Raw genomic sequence first — 7,380 nt, 5'->3', positions numbered from 1 at the left:
GAGTGGTCCAGGTGGGGCAGCTGTGGCCATTGTTGACACTTTCTCAGACTGTGCCTCAGAAGCAGCTCAGACTTCTGAAGCAGCACGGCTGCTTGAACTCTTGTGACCAACACACCATGATCCCACCTTCAGCTGAGCAAATCCTTGGGCTCTACCCACTCTACACTGCAACCTCACACTTGATGTCAGATGACCACAACAGGAAAAGATGCAACTTTGGGCTGCAACTGAGTGGAGCTGCAGATGCCTATACAGGCAGTGCATTGGAACTCTGTAGTGCACAAGCCCCACTTGTTTCAGCACTCCCCTCCTTGGCAGCAAATGTCCCAATGTGGGGAGAAGGAAAAACACACACTTAAAGGGAATAGAGTCAGCTCAAGCCTGACGCTCAGGGATTCCATTCCAGCAACTTGGGAGCAGACCCCACTCCTGACAGGGTGGCGAATGTCACTGACCAGAGAGGAAGTCCCTCCTGAGACCCTGAACACACTCCAGCTCCTCTAACACCAGCCACACCTCCTATCAAGGTGATAGTGGACAGTACACCTTGAGAAACGACATGGCTGGCATCCATGTCAAATCCAACCCTCACACCAATGTCATTAGTCACAAGCAGTCTACAGAGGGATGCTACCACAAAAAAACTCTTTCAGGACCAAAATAAATAACTGTTTCACCTAAATTCATAAAGGCAGATAAAGTTAAGTAAAATGAAGAGGCAGAGGAACTACCTGCCTTTTCAATTGAAAGAGCAATAGAAAAACTCTGAAAAAAAATAATGAAAGAGATAATCAGCCTACCAGACAGTGAGTTTAAAAATTTGGTAATAAAATTGTCAACAATTAAGAAAGAGAATCTAAGCACAGACCATTTTAACAAGGAATAAGAGACTATAAAGAAGACCTAATTAAAAATAGATAATTCAATTTCTGAGATAGAAAGCACTCTAGAAGCAATTAATAGAAGACTAAATGACACAGAAGAATGCACATGTGATCTGGAAGACAGAAAAATGGAAATCACTCAATCAGAACAGCAGACAAATACAAATGAAAAAAAGCACAAGAAACAGAGAAGATTTATGGAATAACATAAAACATGCCAACATTCACAATATAGGGGTTCCAGAAGGAGAATACAGAGAGAAGGGTATCAAAAATATTTTTGAAGAAATTGTGGCTGAAAACTTCCCAAACCTAAAGAAGGAAAGAGATATCTAGGTACTGGAAGTACAGAGGGTCCCAAACAATATGAACCCAAACAGACCCACACCAAGACATGTAATTAAAATGGCAAAAGTTAAAGATAAAGGCAGCAAGAGAAAAACAAAGAGCTATATACAAGGGAACCCCATAAGGCTATCAGCAGATTTCTCTGTAGAAGCTTTAAAGGCCAGTAGGGAGTGACATGATATATTCAAAGTCCTGAAAGGGAAAACCCTGCAACCTAGAATATTTTACCCAACAAAATTATCATTTAGAATAGAAGGAATGATAAAGAATTTCCCAGAGAAGCAAAAACTAAAAGAATTCAGCAATACTAAGCCTATGCTAAAAGAAACGTTGAAGAGTCTTCTCTAAATGGAAAAGAAGTAAGAATCTACAGGAAAGGGAAAAATCTTAATGGGAAAGGCAAATACATAGTAAGGATTGAGGTCACTTAAATAAGCCAGTACATAGATTAAAAAAAAAATAGCAAAGCAACTATAACTACAATAAACAGTAAAGGGATAAGCATGAAAATGTAAGATACATCAAAAAACACAAAATGTGCTGGAGGGGAGTAAAACATGTAGATCTTTTAGAATGTGTTTGAACTTAAATGATTATCAGTTTAAAGCAAGTTGATATAATTATGGGTTAGCATATGTGAACAACATGGTAACCACCAATCAAACAACAAGATAAAGCAGGGGTAGCAATACTCATATCAGACAAAATAGACTTTAAAACAAAAGCTATAACAAAAGACAAAGAAGGGCATTCTGTAATGATAAAGGGATCAATATAAGAAGAGGATAATATACTCATTAACATACATACACCCAACACAGGAGCACCTAAATACATGAAGCAAATACGAACAGACATAAAGGGAGAAACTGATAATAACACAATAATAGTGGTGGGAGACTTAATTTAATACTCCACTGACATCAATAATAGATCATCCAGACAGAAAATCAGTAAGAGAACAGTGTTCTTAGATGACACAATAGACCAGTTCAACTTAATAGATATCTACAGGACATTACATCCACACAAACAAACAAACAAACAAACAAAATACTAGGATACACATTCTTTTCAAGTGCACATGGAATGTTCTTCAGGATAAGCCACATTCTAGATCACAAAACCATCCTCAACAAACTTAAGAGGATAGAAATTATATCAAGCATTTTTCTTAACTACAACTGTATGAACTAGAAATCAACTACAGAAAGAAAAATGGGAAAAGAACAGAAAAGTGGAGACTAAACATCATGCTACTAGAAAATCAATGGATCAACAATGAAATCAAAAAGGGAATCAGAAAATACCTCAAGAGAAATAAAAATGAAAACATAACTTTCCAAAATCTGTGGGATGCAGCAAAAGCATAGAAGAGGCAAGTTCATAGTGATACTCAAGAAACAAGAAAAATATCAAATAAACAATCTACTCTACCACCTAAAATAATTGGAAAAAGAAGAACAAACAAAGCCCAAAGTCAGCAGAAGGAAGGCAATAATAAAGATGAGAGAGGAAATAAATAAAATAGAGATAAAAAACATAGAAAAGATCAATGAAACCAAAAGCTGTTTTTTAAAAAAGATAAAATTGATAAACTTTTAACCAGGTTTATGAAGAAGAAAAGACAGAGGACCCAAATAAACAAAATAAGAAATGAAAGAGGAGCAATAATAACTGATACCACAGAGATACAAAAAATCATAAGAATACTATGAACAGTTATATGCCAATGAATTGAACAACCTAGAAGAAATAGACAAATTTCTAGGAAAAGACAGCCTGCCAAGACTGAGTCTAGAAGAAAAGACGATTTGAACAGACCAATCACTAGAAGTGAAATTGAATTTGTAATTTAAAAAAATCCCAGAAAACAAAAGTCCAGGACTGGACAGCTCCACAGGGGGATTTGACCAAACATATAAAGAATAGCTTATACCTATCCTTCTCAAACTATTCCAAAAAACTGTAGAGGGGGGAATACTCCCAGATTCATTCTACAAGACCACCAGTACCCTGATACTAGACAAAGACACTACAAAAAAAGAAAATTACAGGCCAATGTCTCTGATGAATATGGATGCAAAAATCTTCAACAAACTATAAGTAAACTTAATTCAACTATAGGATCATACACCAGGATCAACTTGGATTTATTCCAGTGTAACAAGGATGATTCAACATACTCAAATCAATCAAAGTGGACACACCACATTAACAAAAGAAAGGATAAAAGTCACATGATCATCTCAATAGATGAAGAAAAAGCATTTGACAAAATTCAAATCCATTTATGATTAAAAACTCTCATCAAAGTGGGTATAGAGGGAACATATCTCAACATAATAAAGGCCATTTGTGACAAACCCACAGCCAACATAATGCTCAATGGTGAAAAGCTGAAAACCTTCCCACTAAATTCAGGAATAAGACAAGGATGCCCACTCTCACTACTTCTATTTAACATAGTACTGGAAGTCCTAGTCACAGCAGCCAGACAAGAAAAAGAAATAAAAGGTATCCAAATTGGAAAGAAGTAAAACTGTCACTATTTGCAGATGACATGATACTCTATATAGAGAATCCTAAATTCTCCAACCCCAAACTATTAGAATAAATGAATTCAGCAAGGTTGCAGTATACAAGAAATCTCTATACACTAATAATGAAATATCAGGAAGTAAAAAAAAAAATACTATTTAAAATCATATAAAAGAAACCTTCAAATAAACTTAACCAAGAAGATGGAAGACCTATACTCTGAAAACTATAAAACATTGATGAAGGAAATTGAAAATGATTCAAAGAAATGGAAAGATACCCTGTACTCTTGGATTGGAAGTATTAATATTATTAAAATGGCCATACTATCCAAAGTCATCTACAGATTTCATGCAATCCCAATCAAAATACCCATGACATTTTTCACAGAACTAGAACAAGTAATCCTAAAATTTATATGGAACCACAAAAGAACCCAAATTGCCAAAGCAATCCTGATGGGGGAAGAAAAAGACAAAGCTGGAGGCATAACTCTCCCAGACTTCAGACTATACTACAAAGCTAGAGCAATCAAAACAGCATGATATTGGCATAAAAACAGACACACAGATCATTGGAACAGAATGGAGAGCCCATAAATATATCCATGCATCTACAGTCAATTAATCTATGATAAAGGGGGCAAGAATATACAGTGAAGAAAAGACAGTTTCTTGAACAAGTCATGCTGGGAAAACTGGACAGCTATATGTAAAACAATGAGATTAGAATATTTCCTCACACCATATACAAAAATAAGCTCAAAATGGTTTAAAGTCCTAAATTTAAGATGTGAAACCATAAAACTCCTAGAAGACAGCATAGGTGGAACATTCTTTGACATATATTTTAGCAATATTTTCTTGGATCAGTCTCCTAAGGCAAAAGAAATAAAAGCAAAAACAAACAAATAGGTTGTGTTTGGATTCCTTTTTCTTTTTTTGGTGTGTATATATTGTAGATTTTCAGTTTGCAGTTACCATGAGGTTTTGATATAGCAGTCTATATATATACAAGATTATTTTAAGTTGCTGGTCTTTTAATTTCAAATGAATTTCTAATATTCTGCATTTGTACTCTCCTCTTCTCACAATTGCTAGGTTTGATATCATATTTGTGTGTGGATGATTTCCTACCTTTACTGTATTGTTGCTTTTACTGGTGATCTTTCACATTTGTAATTTTTTTGTTTCTAGTTGTGGGCTTTTCTTTTCTGCCTAGAGAAGTTCCTTTAGTGTTTGTTGTAAAGCTAGTTTGGTGGTGCTGAATTCTCTTAGCTTTTGCTTGTCTTTAAAGCTTTTGATTTCTCTGTTGAACCCGAACAAGAGCCTTGCTGGGTAGAGTGTTCTTGGTTGTAGGTTTTTCCATTTCATCACTTTAAATATATTGTGCCACTCCCTTCTGGCCTACAGAGTTTCTGCTGAAAAATCAGCTGACAACGTTATGGGGATTTCCTTTTATGTTATTTGTTGCTTTTCCCTTGTTGCTTTTAATATTTTCTCTGTCTTTTTTTTTAATATTCTGATTGGCATTTAAAAATTTTATTCATTTATTTATTTTTTGGATGCATTGGGTCTTTGTTGCTGTGTGTGGGCTTTCTCTAGTTGCAGTGAACAGAGGCTACTCTTTGCTGTGGTGTGTGGGCTTCTTATTGCAGTGGCTTCTCTTGTTGTGAAGCATGGGCTCTAGGCGTGCAAGTTTCAGTAGTTGTGGCATGCAGGCTCAGTAGTTATGGCTCATGGGCTCTAGAGCAGAAGCTCAGTAGCTGTGGTGCATGGGTTAGTTGCTCCACGGCATGTGGGATCTTCTTGGACCGGGATCGAACCCATGTCCCCTTCATTGGCAGGCAGACTCTTAACCACTGCACCACCAGGGAAGTCCTTTCTCTTTGTCTTTAATTTTTGTCAGTTTGATTACTATGTGTCTCACCGTGTTCCTCCTTGGGTTTATCCTGTATGGGACTTTCTGCACTTCCTGGACTTGAGTGACTGTTTCCTTTCCCATGTTAGGGAGATTTTCAGCTATTATCTCTTTGAATATTTTCTCAGGCCCTTTCTCTCTCTCTTCTCCTTCTGGAGCCCTTATAATGCAAATGTTGGTGTGTTTAATGTTGTCCCAGAGGTCTCTTAAACAGTCCTCATTTCTTTTTATTCTGTTTCTTTATTCTGTTCCACGGCAGTCACTTCTACCATTCTGTCTTCCAGCTCACTTATCCGTTCTTCTTCCTCACTTATTCTGCTATTAATTCCTCTTAGTGTATTTTTCATTTTAATTATTATATTGTTCATCTCTGTTTGTTTGTTCTTTATATGTTCTAGCTCTTTGTTAAACATTTCTTGTATTTTCTTGGTCCATGACTCCATTCTTTTTCTGAGATCTTGGATCATTTACTATTATTACTCTGAATTATTTTTCAGGTAGATTGCCTATTTCTACTTCACTTACTTGTTCGTTTGGGGTTTTATCTTGTTCCTTTATCTGGAACATATTCCTCTGCCATCTCATTTTGTCTAACTTTCTGTGATTGTGGTTTCCATTTCAGAGGTTATAGCTCCTCTTGCTTCTGGTATCTGTCCCCTTATGGGTGGAGCTGGGTCTTATCCCTCTGGTGGGCAGGCCGTGTCAAGGGGTGTGTTAAGAGATGGCTGTGGACTCAGGAAGATTTTAGGCAGCCTGTCTGCTGAAGGGTGGGGCTCTTTTCCCACCCTATTGGTTGTTTGGCCTGAAGTGTCCCAGCACTGGAGCCTACAGGCTATTGGGTGGGGCCAGGTCTTGGTGTCAAAATCGTGGCCCCCAGGAGAGCTCATGCCAATGAGTACTCCTTGGTACCTCCACCACCAGTATCCTTGTCCCCACAGTGAGCCATAGCTGCCTCTGCCTCCCCAGGAGACCCTCCAAGAGCAGCAGGTGGGTCTGGCTCAGGCTCCTATGAAGTCACTGCTTTTTCTCTGGGTCCCAGGGGACACAAATCCTTGTGTGCGTACTCCAAGCATGGAGTTTCTGTTTCCCCCAGTCCTGTGGAGTTCCTGTGATCAAGCCCCACTTGCCTTCAAAGCCCAATGCTCAGGATTCTCCTCCTCCTTCCAATGCCAGACACCCAGGCTGGGGAGCCTGATGTGGGGCTCAGAACTCTTACTCCTGTGGGAGAACCTCTGCAATATAATTATTTTCCAGTTTGTGCGTTGCCCACCCAGCAGCTATGGGATTTGATTTTATTGCAAATGGGCCTCTCCTACTGTCTTGTTGTAGCTTCTTCTTTGTCTTTGGATGTAGAACATCTTTCTGGCAGGTTCCAGTCATTTTTATTGGTGGTTGTTCAGCAGTTTGTTGTGATTTTGTTGTTTTCATGGAAGGAGGTGAGCTCAAGTCCTTCTACTCCAACATCTTACATTAAAAGAAAACTTGACAAATACATGTTGAACAAAAAGCAAATGCTCTCAAAGGAAAGTTTTTTACTCCAACAAAATAAAATTCAATTCATCAATCCAAAAAAGCCAACAACAACAAAAAAATGCGACCCAACTAAACTTAAAAGCTTTTGCATGGCAAAGAAAACTACTGACTGAACGAAAAGACAACCTAAGGAATGGGAGAAAATATTTGCAAA

Source organism: Delphinapterus leucas, chromosome 8 (genome assembly GCF_059928025.1).
Source record: "Delphinapterus leucas isolate spDelLeu-1000000601 "Yukka" chromosome 8, BTC_Dleu_Yukka2, whole genome shotgun sequence".
NCBI classification, from domain to species: Eukaryota; Metazoa; Chordata; class Mammalia; order Artiodactyla; family Monodontidae; genus Delphinapterus; species Delphinapterus leucas.
This window is presented reverse-complemented; position numbering follows the sequence as displayed.